The sequence below is a fragment of the Nestor notabilis genome, unplaced genomic scaffold, assembly GCF_000696875.1.
Source record: "Nestor notabilis isolate BGI_N333 unplaced genomic scaffold, ASM69687v1 scaffold13278, whole genome shotgun sequence".
Lineage (NCBI taxonomy): Eukaryota > Metazoa > Chordata > Aves > Psittaciformes > Psittacidae > Nestor > Nestor notabilis.
The window spans coordinates 66109-82012 of NW_009939722.1; positions in this window are offsets into that span (position 1 = coordinate 66109).

The following is a 15904-nucleotide window of genomic DNA, read 5'->3' on the forward strand; positions in this document are numbered from 1 at the left end:
ACCAGATGTGTGCTGTGGGATATTTAAGACTGCAGAAAGCTCTTTTCACCCTTTTGTGCACATGAAGAGGCAGACACAGTCTCATCCCTTGGGACAGATAGATTACATGTTTGAAAGAGTTTCTGGGAGCTTTGGCCTTCTGCTGAGTGTGCGTGGGTCGTTTGGAACAGACTGATGCCTGGGGACAAAGGTCAGTTTAAAATTCTTAGGCGTGGATGTCACGCAAGCTGCTGGCAAGTTTGGAAGATATCCTTGAAGTCTTTGTCAGGAAGGAAGGCCAATTTACAGGAGAAGCTTTGAATGCTGTGTGGGAAGAGGAGTATTTGCTAGATATGTCTGAGATGTGCTTGTTTTGAAAGCCACCATTAGATTAAATGTAAACTGTGAACCTGATTTATATTCCTCAAGGCAGGAGAAGATGGAATCTATCAGTGCAGGTTTTCTCCAGAGTGCTCATATACGCTATAGAATATGCATTAAGTTGTTGGCATTCTATCTCTAAATCTTTCCTTTGGTTTCAGAAGGTCTAAAAATTGAAAAACAACAAACTAGACACCCCAATTCCTCCCAAAGTAAACCAAAGTTGTGAAAGTGTCTGTAAGACCTTTCCTGAATGAAGCACAAACAGATCAATCTTGCCAACCTACCATTTTCTGGCAAACCTTGTTTATCTACATAGGGACTCTTCTGAGAGATTTTCCACTATTGCCCACATAGTCTTTAGCTGACCTTCAAAAAAACTGGTGAGAAAGGGAATAGTTGTAAAGCAGATTACTTCCTATTTCAGATTTGGGATTACTAGTGGTTTTCTGCATGTGATGTTGAACAATGATGGGACTAAACAGTTTTTTGCTTCTCTCAAGTCAATGTTGGCTTTAAAACAAGAAGCAAGGAAAGGAACATAAGTTGAGAAAAGCTACGAAACACCTCGGTTTGAATTTTAATGAGAGGTTTAGGGCTACTGTCATGGCACAACTGAGAAGCTTTCCAAATCAGTGTCAGAAGATGAATGTTGTATTTTCTTTGTTATTTTGCATTGCACTAATATTTTGATGTATTGTCTTAACAGCTTAGCTATAAAATTGGTAAGATGTTACTTTTAATACTGAGAAAAGGGTGCCGTGAATAATCGGTAAGAACAAAACAATTAGCTGTTCTTAACTGAGGTGACACATTCAGGTATCAGTAGCTCATAGGTGGCCATGGTAGTGGGTCAAAGACGAAAGAAAAAAGGAAGAGATAAAATATTTTTTTCTGACTTTGCTTTTCAGTTCCTAGAGCTTTGTTTTATGATGAAAGGCAGACCTGCAACCCTGTGGTTTAAAGTCATGAAGCTAAGAAATCAGTTTGTCAGTTCGCAGGATTGATGCTAAGATAAAATGGGAGGAAAGTGAGGTAAAGGGAGCGTTCTATGGGAAGGAAACATTAAGATAATAGGCACCCTATTTAGGAAGACTTAGAAATGGATGAAGTAATGAGAACCTGAAAAAAATCCATAAACAGTGGGGTTTCCATATGCTTAGAGAGACTTCAGCACGTTTGCTGTGGATGCTTTTCTGAGAATTGCTACTATGAAGTGGCTCTGTGGACTTTTTTAATGCAGCTGCTGCTGCTTCCTGCACCCCTTGCATGTTTTGGGTGAGAATTTTCTTTGCTTCAAGAAACCTAAGGATAATTTCATTCTACTTTTAAAGTAATCTACAGGGGTTTTTATTTGCTTCAGAGTGAATGGAAGTGATCTACTGTCCCTCAAATGACCATTACTTTTTTGAGAGGTTAAGGTGAAATAGCCATATACAATATTTTAAATGATAGCCACATTTATTACAGTGAGTGCTATCAATCCAGAGTAATAATTTCAAAAGGAAATTCTGAAATTTTACATTTTTCTTTTGCCCCAGTGATTTCCCCTTGTCCTTCTTACTTTAGTGGAGTAACCAAGATACCTGGCTGGGACAGAACCTTTCCTAACAATACACTTTGTACTCACCGTACAATCGATTCACAACTGTATGCTATAGAAGTTGTTTAAAAACATTTAGACTAATGTGGAAATTACGTAACTGATGAAAACTTCAAAAGAAAGCATGGGTTGTTTTTTTTCCTCTTTGTTCAGGTACGTGTTTGGGCTGGTTCTTTATCGTGTGCTCTTGCGTATCCTTCATATTTGTACTTTCAGTAACTGGTTCATTAGGAACTTTTAACAAAGTATGCAATCTCATGGTGGGAAGATACCTTTTTTTGGTTTTGTTTTTCTTTTTCCTAGTTTTCTTGTTCCTGTAGGGCGTGGTTCAAGCTAAAATGAAATTCAGGTTGGTCTTTCCTTTTTTGACCTGCCAAAGTGTTTGTTCTGCTAGCATTGCTCTGCTCCCTGTAAATCAGACATTCTTCTTGGGCTGCGTCAGGTTACTAATGACATGATTAATGCAGGAAGGGTAGAAAAGGATGACGTAGTGGCTCATGCAAAGTTTACCTGAGAATTATCTGTAGCTCTCTACTGTTCAGTGTCTGTGTGAGTCATGGCCTGAAGCCCTGCCATTCCCTGTTCTTCAGCTGGGCAAGATCACACTTACCTCATTCTATGTATGCATTTCTCCCTTTCCTGCCAGATCTGATTAGAAGCACTTTTGTTTTAAACTCTGTGTTTATGAAACATTAAATACGCCTTTAACAGATAGCTGACCATAATGCTAAATGAAAAGTGCCATTAGATATCTGTGGTCCAGGCAGCTTTAGAAACTTTCTCTGTCCTTATGTGTATTCTGATTTTTATCAACTGAAGTCTTTTTCACATTCATGGGTTTAGCAATGTTAGTGTTATGACATTAGTAAGCTTTGCAACAGGACCATGATTCAGTTGCTGTCTGTCAGCAAAGCCTCCTGTTTCTTCTTGCGTATTTGCAGAGGTATAAGCTTACAAAATAGAACGGGCAAGTTTGTGATGCTGTCTGCAGCTTTTGAAACTTCCTTGGGCTGTAGGTACAACTGTTCCCATCAAATTCTGTCCACCTATTGATTCTTTAATGGAGTAGATGGGAAATTGATCTTACTGATCAAGAAAACATGTGAGCATACGCTTTGAAGTCTTGGTCATTCCGTTATTGTGGGCTGGCTGACTTTACCTCTTTTGTACCTGAAGATCAGTATTTGTTCTGCTATTTGTCTATGTGTGTCCTTTAACTACATGTTCCTCACAGTGTGTCTGTATTGATGTTCCACTAAGCTTGCAAGAAAGTGTGCTGCCAAATGCTCTCAAGTCTCTCTTAGGAGATCAGAATGAAGACAATGTAGAATTTGCAAGAAAGGCCGATTTATGTTTCAAGATTTGTTTACTCTGTAAAACTGAAAACTCTCATTGACATCCTTCAGGACTTCAGCTTTCCTCAACTAAAACTCATCTTTTCTCTGTGTGTGCACCTCAGGCTGAATTATCTTGTGCAAAAAGTGCTTAATGCTTAACAGTCGAAGCTTATGCTGAAAAAAAGCGATCATTTTCCAGCCAGCTCAGATCTTGCAACCTGCCAAAGCCTGTATCAGGAACACGATGTGTGGGAAAAAGTTCTAAAATGATAGACAGAAAAACATCTTGTGGGAAACCTAAAATGCCATGAGACTCATTCTGTTAATAAAGAATGTTTTTACAAGCACAGCATCATCCCCCTTACTTTTTGACATTTTCAGAAATGAAAGCTTGAAAGCGTAACATTTGTGTAGAATGTAAACAACCTTGATACTTATCTAAGTGACATTTCTTGGAAGAAACATTCCCTTAAGAGAAAAGAATGGTCAGTGAATAATTAGGCAGAAAAAAAGTCCCAGCTTATTTCTGTAAGGCATACCTCTTGACTACTTCTAATAAAGGCCACGCTGATGTCTGAGATAAAATTTTATATTCGCTTTCTGATTACATTTTGCAAACATATCTTAAAGAAAAACAGTTCCTTCTACGATTAGTTTGCTAGTCTCAGAAGGTGTACCAGGTAAGTAAATTCTTAATGTAAACATATAATAAATTAATATATTTATAAAAAGTTCTCTAATGCAACATGCAGCACCATGCAGCACATTTTGAGTACACTGCAGTACATGCTAATGGAGTCAGTTATAATTATAGACATGTCTCAATAAGGATAGCAGAAGTTCATGTCTAGATTAATATTGTCTGTATTTCGTTTTGCTGCTTTTAAAGGAACTGTTTGTACAAAAGAGTAACATAGATTTTATTCAGTGAGTCAGTGTTTAAGCAGAAATCAAGCATATTGTTTGGCACTTGCCTTTATGTAAGCTGTAAAACTAGAACCTGTCTTTCAGCTTGAGCAGTGAAATGGTATTTCTGGCTTTTGTTTTCTCCTGCTAAATAGCCAGCAGCTTGGCTGTAGAACTGATTTTTTACTTTCTGTCTAAACTACCCTTCTTCTGCATTTTTGACTAGAAAATGAATTGAACAAAGCTTAAAAGTTTCTTTCTCAAAATTGAAAGACACTGAATGAAGTAGAAGTGAAAATAGAAACTGTGTTTAAACAACTTCTGTAAAATCTTTACCTTCAGTTTTGCAGGTTCATGAGGCAGGACATCACCCGCCCTCCAGTTCATGTCAATTTGTAGTTGCCTCTTGCTGCTCAAAGCAGCAAACAGTGTGCAGAGAGAGGGCGAGCACTGTCTGTGTCCTTGGCTCAGTCAAACTCTGAGCCCAGGGAAAGCTCTGATTGAGGAAGGGCCTGAGAGGCAGGAAACAGATGTTAGCAGTAGTATCCTGGCTCAGGTGGCCCAATAACAAGTGTACCAAGCGAAAGTAGCTAAGTGATTTAAATGGCCAGAACCATCATTCTTAGACTTATTATTACTGGGCTACTTAAATCTAAATTTACCTAAGGATTAATGCGACTTTTGCACATGCTTTTCGGTGGCTGGCATTTGTGGTGTGTTGTAAAGCTTCAGGCAGCTTGTCTGATAACAGTGCAGGTCACTGTTTGTTTCTGTGTGCAGCTAGGTAGCTTTCTCCAAATGCTTTGAGTGGTCATCTTGGTATTTCAGTAGTTTTTATCTTCTATTTGGCCAAAGATAACTGTGCCCAGGGGGCTGCTAAAGGCCAGCATTAGAGTCCTACATGTTCAGAAAAACCTCTGTGAAGTCTCCAAAGCTGTGAAGATTTAGTATTTTATTTTTGCTGTGTATGCCTTTCTTCCTGTAGCCTTTTCTGATGTGAGATACCTGGGTATATTAGTCAGACCAGGACCACAGGAGACCTACAGTAAACTTTTAAATTGGGTGTTGGCACCTTATCTTCCAGGGAGAGTGCACAGAAATGCTTCCTCAGATCTGCTTTCAGATTTTGCATGTTCTTCATATCCATGAACAACAGCATGAATACCAGTCTCTCATTGGAAGATACCAGAAGACTATGGGCAATTTCAGGGAATGAAAAAAAAAAGGAACGGAACAAGTGGAATTGAAGAAAATTATGATCTTGGGGGTATGCATGACACCCAAAGGTTGTACCACGAAGGCATCGTGTCAAAAAGAGGTTCATGTTTGCAATGGAGTGGAACAGCAGAGCAGAGCTCTGCACCCGGAGCCTTTCTTTTGGCTCCCTCTGGCTTTTGAGAAGAGCCCAGACACTGTCTCTGCCTTGGCGTTTCTTGCAATTCTTTTGAGACTCCACCTTTGTCAGATCTTTTGCAGAAGCAGAGCCTTTGTTCCTGGTTCATTAGTGGTTTGTCTGTATCTTTAAACAGCCCCTTGTGGGCTTGTTGCTGACTGTTAGGCTTTCTAGCTTGCAGCTTAGCTGCCTGGGAGCCCTTGGTGTGCTCACCCTGTAGGATAGCTACAGGGTAATGCAGAGGGTTTCTGGATGCTCTATGCTCTTTGGTTTAACAGCATGAGAAAAGTGTACAATCAAACCATTAGCAATTCATTCTTGCTCTAGGTTTCCTCCTGGTAATTGGGAAGTTTGTCTTGTTTTTAGATAGGCCTGACTTTCCCTCATCTCCCATGATTGCTGCTGCCACCATTTTTCCATTTGAGAAGGTGTTTCCAGAGATAATCTCTTAAACTTCCTGAGTGCAACACTGCGACATTCTTAATTTGTACATGTTATTTTCTGCCATTTGTCTAGCTTTGGAAATTTCCACTTCCCAAATCCCTTTAGGAGAGATAGGAAAAAACCTCACTTTGTGAGGATTATGAGGCACAGGTGGTGTATTTGTGTTTCAGATCTCCGTAACAGTATTTAGCACTTCTGACTTTACTAAAATCTCCTTGTAGGTAAGGATTGGAATTTGCTGACTGTGGATCTATTTTAGCATTGTATAAAGGTTCTTCTCTTGTAGCGATCCTCTACAAGAGGATCAGAAAACAAGAAGTCACAAAATGAACACTGCTGTAATGTTAAGAAACTGGTTCAGAGAGCAGGAAAGTTCTTTTTCTTAGTTAAATGCTGCTTCAAAAAAAAAAAAATCTATGTAAAAGTACAGGTAGAAGAGGGGGATTTTAATGTGAGGTTGTTAACCCACTGAAGGTTTTTTAAATCCCCGTAGGAGACAAAGTTGTAGGAAGCCAAATCAAGCTGGTTCCACTGTTCATAGAGCTGCCTGCTCTATTCTATGTTGGGTTGGGTTTTTTTAAATCAAATTATTGTTGCCTTTGCTAAACTTTTATTGCGTTGCTAGCTTTACTGTGTATGTTCCAGTTGCCAAAATACTAGAAACCACAAAGGGCACCAGTGTAACAAACAAGAACAAATAAGGACAGTCTGAAACGCTGTTATTTGCAGATAGTTGACTTAACATCTGAAATAAAAAATGTTTCTATTTTTAGTATTTATTTTAGTTACAGCTGTCTTACACCCCTATGAACTTCTTTTCTCCTGCTGGAATATCAGTAAATACAAGAGGACTACTGCTCACTAGCAGCTACTTAAGAGCTGTAAGCAGTAAAATGGAGTAAAAGTTAATAATTCAGATTTGAGAATGAGGTTTTCATGTAAAAAGTAATTATTTTAAGTTCTAAAAATTAGACCTGTTTTCAGTGTATGTTTCTCATGGGGAAAAAAGAGAGTCATCTTCTGATGAAAAAGTTCAACTTTCTGATTTTTCATCTTTTCCCATTTTGGATTACCACTTAATATAATGGAATAATCACCAAGATGCTTATATAACTGTAGTTATTATAAATGATAAAGATTGGGCATCAAAAGCTATGATTCTAAAAGTAATTTAGTCTGCTAGCTATCCTTCAAACTCCTCTTGATCATGTATAAGTGCCAGCAGTATGTGATTACATTCAGTTTAAATTTCAGCCCTCTGTTAAAAAGTTACTGAATTTCTGTGGTCCAGCCTCCTCTTTGAAAACTTGAAGGTGACTTATTTGAAGTCTGCGTGTGCATGATTCTTGTCACAGAATTGCTGTAATTTTCTTTAGAGACCCATCACTTCTGGCAAACACTTCTTATATTCCCTTGTGCTACTGCTTTAGGACAGATTTCCCTGTGGTAAAACGGTTTCCTTTATTACTTGTTTGTTTATATTAGTAGTGGTTTCCTTCTTAAGGTTAATTATTGTTTCAAAGAAATTGCAATTTCCTGTTCTGGTGTAGCTTATTTTCTTTAGGTTTGTTCCACGGCTGTCATGATGTCTGTAAAATATTGTTTGGGAATTCTTTGTGTTTTGAAGGTGCAGTGCTCCAAGGGATGATTCTTACTCTCACATACATTTCCTTCTCTCTCTTCTCTCAATTTTAGGTAAGAATAACTTTTGAGTGATTTTCTTGCTTTTGAAGAGTTTCTCCTTTGGTAAAGTATTAATCTCTTTTTACTTAATAAATGGGATTCTTTTTCTCTGTGTTCAGGGAAGGAGGGGGGAAACCTTGGCCCAGGCTAGTGCTGTGTCCTTTTAAATACTCTGATACAGTTGCTGGAAGATGGTTTGAAGATTTGCAGTAGGTGTTTGGGGTTTTTTTCTTAATAATTTTCTGTATGTTAGGTGAGCAAATTCACAAGCAAGTTATTAACTGTCAACTACAGTTGCTTGCAGAAGTTTGAAATAAGTTTTCCTTTAATGAAGCAGAGTGCACTGCTGCAGATTTCCTGTGAAATATCTGCATGTTTAAAGGCCCTGTCCAAGTGCATACTGAAGTCGTAAGTTCTTTATCTATCTATACCCAAGAAGAATTTATAGCTAGATAGCAAAAAGTATGTGTTAAACACATATTAAAAGTTAAATGATGATTCAACAGAGTAATTAATGCAAGTTGCAATGCCAGGATTCCAGAGTTGTTTGGTTTTTTTTAAAGAGAGCAGAGTCTGATATGTCTTTACTATCTAATAATGGTGTGGGGGCTGTAGTGTACTGTGTTTTTCTCTCCACAGCCATTACTCAGTGTAGATTTGGAAGCTTCCTGTTGAAAGGCTGCAATCCCAAGGAAAAAGATCTTTCATTTAGCAGGCCTAGAGACAACTTCTGATTATGAGAGAATTGGTATATTGTGGAGAGTAATGCAACTATAAATACAACTTCCTGTGCAGTAGACATGTTTGCCAGTTGCTGGAAGCTTGAAGAAGGAGATCTTGTCTGGTTACAATTCACAATCAACCTACAGAAAGGAGTTGAGAACAGCAGTCCGTTTCTTTTATCAGGGCCACTCTTGGTTCATAGTTTTGCAGTTCTGCTTTTTTGTTTGTTTTCCTATATGTATACAGTTTTAATTAATCAGTGAGAGGCCTGGGTATGAGGTAATTCTGGAAATCAACAATTTGAATCCTGTGATTCTTAATAGAGAATTAATGGAAACAGTTACTGCTATCTCCTTGGTCAAAGAAGTATGTCATTTGGATAGTATCTAAAGGCAGGCTCTGGGCTGCTGTGTGCACAGTATTGCTCTGGGTTTTGTCTGGTTTTAGAAGACCAAAACTAAATCAAGAAATAGTGTAATTCATACCGGGAAATAATCGTGATCTTTAAAGTTCCCTCTCATCTGTATTGTCACAACTTAGTTGGAAGGACCCTTTGTAACCATCTAGTCAAATCCTTTGTGTAATAGAAGCCAAAAATCTCTTGTTTATTATTAAAACAGATTTTACGTGGGTTTCAGCCTCTAATAAAGTCAGTGCAGTTTGTGTGATTTTTAACTTTCTGAAGTCTTAAGTATGCTTTTCCTTGCCATTCCCTCTGAAAGGCAATTAGTCATGTTCTCAAATGAACTCTGGAGTTTGAGATGCTTTATTCCAAGAGGCAGAGCTCGAGTTTCCCAGAACTGGGTGCATGGTGTCGTCCTCACCTTGATAGCTCCCCCACAACTGGTTTGCGGGTGGCAGAGAGGAAGTTGTGGGAAGCAGTGTGACGGGAGGGGAGGAGTAAGGAAAAGGAACAAAAAGGCTGACATCAGTGGGTCCCTGCTTCAGAGAGGTAAGAAAACATTGACCTAGGGTTTAAAGGGTGTAGGATTCCTTCAGTTTTTCTCTACATACTGGCCTTCACCATGTTCTTATTTTCAGGGTAACCAAACTTTGAAGAGATTTGAGCCCTTGGGTAGTAGCTCTCAGATGATGGGAGAAACCTGGGAGAAGGAAAGGGGGAAGCACATATGTTCCATCTCCTGTGCATGGTGTCACTCATGCATTCTTTCTCTGATGCAGTTGTCTTTTCCTGGCAATTCTTTAGTTGGTTAAAGATGAGTCATATCTGAGATTTTGAGGCTGAGCAAAGCTGTAATTACCAGTCAAAAGCATTGCATTAGTTTCTCTCTGTCGGGTACCCTCCTCTGTATGTTTTTCCAGATTCTGTCCAAAGTGCCATGCAGTATTGTGTACTCCGCAAAGGACCAGAAACATGGGTATTGTGGAACCTGCTCTGTGCCACAACAGTACTAGACAGGGAATGTGGCATCAGTGTGTAGTGTGTACATATACTGCACACACAGCAGTACAAGCCTGGGCTGTATGGATGGCCTCGCTATAGTACAATTTTGTTTTTTATTTTCTTTTCCTGAATATACAGTAGTTTTGGGGCAGGGAGGAAAGAATAATCCACTCTGGAAAAAACTGTAGCTTTCAATTCTTTGAGAATGGTTTTTTCCCTGGTTTTATAGAGTCACTATGTCAGTCACTTAAGAAAGTAGTTTACAGTCCTACATCTCGAGTAGAGGTAGAAATACCACTTTCTTTCATCTCAGTTCTGTCCTGTAACTTTAAAAAGCAAACAGTTTATCTCTTCTGAAGGTTTTCATTATCACAAAGCTCGTAATCGGGGGGGGTGGGGGTGGAGGGGAATGGAGTCCAAATTATTTATTTAAAACTATAAACTTTACTGTAGGTATTCTGGTTTTGGTCTTTGTTTCACCTGTCTTTGATTTTCATATCCTTTCCTGAGTCTTCCTCTTGAAAAAAAAAAAAGCAAAATGAGTTAAATATAGATGTAGATTACATCACTTGGTCTGTAGTACTTATATTTTCTACAAGGATACCAGTTTACTGCCAAAATATGACTCAAAAGATCAAGAGCAAATAATCTGTACAAGTTTACACAAGAGAACTGAAGTATTTCATTCCGTAAGCATTGTGCTTTGAAAGCACGTGTTGCGAAAATAGATACTTCTTTGGGAAGGGTGCTTTCTTAATTTTTGCTGTTGCTTTCCGAACTATGTCCAGATAGTAACGGGGTTTTTTTCCTGAGAAATCTGTTGCTGCAGACTGAGAATGTAAGGGAATTGGAATGGCTGTACCTCCAAATGCTTGCACTTAAGTGAGGTCAGTCGGAATATTTCTGTCCACAAAGTTTTAAAAACAAAAAATAAAAAATCTTAATCAACAAGTTTAGTGCATTTTTATTGTAAGGAAGAATTCAAATGGAGGTCTGAAAGGTGCATTCCTGTTTAAGTTTATGCTGATCATGGTGGCTGTGGTTGAGGGAGGTGCATTTGCCATGTCTTTATAAACATTGTTATGCAGTGCATATAATATTTAATGTGTTTCAATTCCTTTAAAGACCTCTGCATTATTTTATCTAAATTCTGTGTATTAAGAGGTGAATGATACTTTCTCCATGTTTGTGCTTGGTTGACATTCCATAGAAGAAAATTATTTGAACGACATAATACCGTTCTAATAGATATATCTCTCTTTTTCGTATAGTCCTCTTTTGTTGACAGTGTCAAACATTTTGCTCTTCAGTCATGGTCTTTACAGTTTTTCTCATCCTTCATATGTTGGTCCATTTACCAAGTCAAACGTCAAAAGGGAAAAGGAACGAGAGCTGCCCACTCTCCCCTCTATTTTAATCTAAGATTAAAAAATTACATACAAATCTCTGAAGGTTTAGGAGGAAAAACGTGCAGTTTAGGAATGATTCCTATCCATTCTGTTCAGCTCATGCTTTTTATTAAACTCTTTGGCTCTTGATTTAACATTATCTACTCAGTAACTAATAGTCAGAGTCTCCATGGCGTTTTCAGCAATTCCAGAGGTGTCCTGACCATCTATCGGTAGTAATGTTTGATAGCACTGGGTTTTTTTAGGCTGTAAGTGTTTGAGCATGTCATAACTATTAGATTTGAGGAAGAGAATACATTGTGGAAAAACAAATGAGAAAAGTAGAAATGGAAAAATCAAAAATCAGAGTAGGTAGGAAAGAAGGGTCGCTCGGGTAGTCAGGGCTTTCAGCTCAGGGTTTATTGCTGAGTGTTCCTTCAATTTGGCAGTCATCTGTTGAGTTTGTGAGAACAACCTTCATTGTTCTTAGCGGTTTACCCGCCACAAAGGTTTGTTCTCCTTTTACAGAGGACTTGTCAAAATGCTATGACAACTGGGCTGATTTTAGACAAACAGACCCTGGCTCTAAGAAGACAGTAAGTCTGCAAGTCAAACGTGGAGGGCAGCCATTGGCACTGGAAGAAGAAAGAAACCACAGATTATTTTCTCGTTGGATGAAGAGCTTAAAGCAATGTAAAGTTAATTGAAGAATTCCTAGAAAGTGAAGTCAGCCTAAAATAAAAGCTTAGGGGTCTATAATTTACTAAATGTGAAAGCTTTGTAAGCAGTAGTGAACATAAAAGTTTGAAAAGAACATATTTTAGTAAACATATCTGTCTTGTGTTATGGACTGTTCTGTTTTAATTATTTGTCCAAATAATGTAGATTTGCAGTAGGATCTCTAATTAGGCACGGCTTGATTTATTGAGCTGGCCCCATATAAACCATGATGTCATGCTGTACTGCTCAAAATTACAGCTCTGCTCTTGCAGTTTAAAGACGATTATTTTTAACTTTGGAATGTTTCAGTTTTGTGCGTCTTGGCTTTTGGCTTTGTGAACTTAAGATGTTCCTTGCTTCCCTCCTCCTCCCTCCCCCAGATCAAAGCAATGTGCTGTAATGTAACCAGAACAAAACCCACTGAAATGAACTTCTGAACACTCTTGGCTTTAAGTGTTGTTGGTAAATAAGAAGAAAGGCAAGAATATTTATGCTTGCTGTCTAGGGGGTGGGGTGGGTGAGTATTGGTAGGCATTGAACTATGTTTTGCCAGGTGTCCAGATGCTGATGCCATTCCGGAGCAGGAATATGTCTCTAAAAGGCCTTAGTTTCCTTTTGATGCTGTAATTGAAGAAAAAGAAAGAAGAAAAAGGGTGGGGAGAGGGGAGAAGGATCTGCACTGCCTGTTACTACAGGTAATAATTGTTTACTAGGAACAGAAACTTGCAGGCACATGAGTAAAAACTCATGTGTTGCATTTTCTGCTCATTTCCCATTTGAACCGGAAAATTTCCCTTTAAACCTGTTTAAACCAAATGCAAAGGGAAGGCTTTTCACAGGAGGGTTTCAGCATTTCCGTGCAGAGGAGGTCTCACTTCTGCAGCAGTGAGGAGCAGCAACCCTTCCTGCCAGCATCTCTGATCTGGACTTTTGGGCAAAGGGACAATTTACAGCAGGGTGTGTGGAGGAAGGGAGGACTGGAAGTTAGGTCAGAGTATAGTCTCTCCTGCCAACTTCTTCTGGCATTTTAAGAAGAGACCAGGCATTTCAGGGCAGAGGGAGTCTTTCTGTAGAGGTGTTAAGGCTACTTTAGTGAAGGACAGATCCTGACAGCAAACTGGGAAGGGAACAAGAGTAAAGGAGTGGAGGTGTCACACTTACACTGGAGGTGCTTCATTACCCTTAGATGTTAAAAGGTGGAAATTGTGTTTAGGAGGCAGTAGTTGTGGCAGAGAAAGGCAGACTCCATTTTCTAACAGACCAATAAGGAGAATTTCTGGGTGGGAGGGGAAGGTGAAAATATCTTCTTGCAGATTTTAGAGGGAAGACTCAGTGAGCTGCCCTTGGTTAACGCCTGCAGTGTTTCAGGCTCATGTAGGTTGAGCTGTACTTCTCATGAGGAGCCTTGATTACATAGCGGCTGACTCAGTTTCTGTGCTATAAATTGATTACAGCTTAAAAGACCCATAAAAAGCCATGAGATTTCTTAGGGGTTTTTATAAGGGTATTCTCAAATGAGCAGTACATTTTTAATATAATCAGTTGTTGACTAACATTGGTTTTAGATGTCTAACTGCTTTTAGTCATCCTATAACTAGCTTCAGTTTAGCTAATGAAGGTTGAAGAGAATGCTTCTTGAGGAGGGAATGGAGTTCATACTCTCTCTGTGCTTCAGTGCCAGTGAAGGTAAAGGGATGGAAAGTATGGGTGAGTTTGCTAACAAATAGTATGTGTTGTGGAAAGATTGGATGTCTGAATTCAGTTTTTAAAAAAAACCCCACAACTCAGTATATCTAAAAATATTAATTTGCTTCTTTTTATCTGGCAAGATTGCCAACTGGAAACAAATTTAGCCATTTAGAGTAAGATGAAAGCCTTAATCCTTTGAGTATTCAAGTCTCCCATTTGCAGTCAGTAACAGGGGGCCTGTGATGTCTTGATCATAACGTAATACCAATAGAAATGTAGTAAAGTTTAACATTCAGTGAGTTTTCTTCTCTTGTTGACTGTAACCCTCTGAGCATCTTTTCCCGGTGGCTGACATCTCTTGAGAACAGCCAGCTTTTGGTGATGAGTAGACCACCTGTCTCGTTTTGATGAAATGAAAATAAGTGGTAGATTTCAGATAATTCTGTGATGACATGCTCATGTTTTGGCTTGCATTAACAACACATATATGTCTTCTTTTATAAATCACAAAATCTGAATATAATCCCTTTTCCATGATGGCAATTAATAGATAGTTGAAATGGATCTTGCTGTTAGATTTGAGAGGAGTGCCTATCATCCACTGTATGTGTGTTTCTGGGCATATACATGCACAGGCATTGGTTTTGTCCTTGTTTTCTTTAATGGATCTGGCAATCTACTTGGTACTGAATCAGAAACAGGCAGACCTCGAGGAACTTATGACTAACAGCAATTTGATTATTTTCTGTGTAATAAATGACTGATGCAGGTTTCATTTTTCTTATTATTACTTTTAATTTATTTTTTTTGGCAATTCTTTTCCTGACATTTACTTGCTGAAATTTGGAGCTTAGAGGAACAGCTTGCCTCTGAGAGTCATCACAGCTTCTCTGTCACTTTGTTTTGTCATTAAAACCGGATGTTCACCCACAAGCTCGTATCTCTGAAGTTACAGGTTTGAAAGTACTCACTGATGGTCTTCAGTCTGCAGTGTTTGATGAAGTGATCCTAATGGCCAGACAAGATACGAGGGTGATGATGGCTGTCATGAGAAACTAAACAGGGAGGTGGGACAGGAACGTGCCTGCTGTGATACTTCTGGAATTGCCAGGAGATCACCAGGTGGAAAGTAATGCTGCTTTCCAGTTATGGTACTTCCAGTAGCTTCCTTTTCCTTTTGCTCTACAAATGTAGAGCTGTTTAGTGTCACATAAAAAACCCCAGTCTCTTCAATAACACATGCCTGAATTTATTTTCTTGATACTAATGCGAAAAACCAACTGGGATCACAGTGTACAAAAGTACTTGAACAGGGAGATAGAAGTGATCAAGTGTGGTGCACAGGGAATCTCATGAATGCAGTCATGTGAATGACATGAAGGCACAAGGAGGAATACATCTGTCAGTCACATAATTTGAACAAGTCCTTTGGCATTGATTAATGGTGTGGCAGTCACATACAAGAACTTGCCCACACGTCTCTTGTGATACTCTTCTACCCCTTCATTTCCCCTTTCTCAGCTGCAGTTGTTCTCTGTCCTGTTTCAGTTGAAATGAGCAGGCTCAACCAAAAAAAGCTGAAGGAGGTCATCCCTGCTACCCTCTCTTGGGTGGAAACAATCAGGGAGTGAACATGCAAACGGTTCAGGTAGCTTGAGGAGTGTTGGTGCGCCCTGTGGCAGTGGGTGGGAAAGGAAAGACATATCCGCTTGAGGAGAGGTGGCTCCTAGCAGAGGATGCATGCTCATGACTAGTGATGGTGTCTGCTCCACATCTGGGGGTTGCAAAGGCAGATACATGGAGTCATCTGACTGCTGTATCTTGCTGTATGTGTATCTTGCTAACTTGAGGACCATAAGCAGAGAAGCCATGATGCCACAGGTCGAGCTGCAGGCTGTATGAAAACTTCACACTGTAAGTGGCTGCACACTTAAAGACAGACTACTGCACTTGTTGGCAGAGATTGAAAGTAACACAGCTTTGGGTTTGGTATTTTTCAAGACCACTTCTGACTGGCATAGTGGAAAGTGTGGTTTTCCTTAAATGGAGCTATAGTTTTGCCTTAATAAAATTCTGGCTCATTATTGGTTCCATCTAGAATTCAGGAGGCAACGCTAAGATGATTCACATTCATTAATTAAACCTCTAGCACTGTCCTTGAAGGCAAGTTTAGAGAAGAGAAAACGGAGATGAGTAGTCTAAAGGTGCAGAGGGAATCTGCTTCAGAACTGAAATTAAACTTTGTCTCCAGGC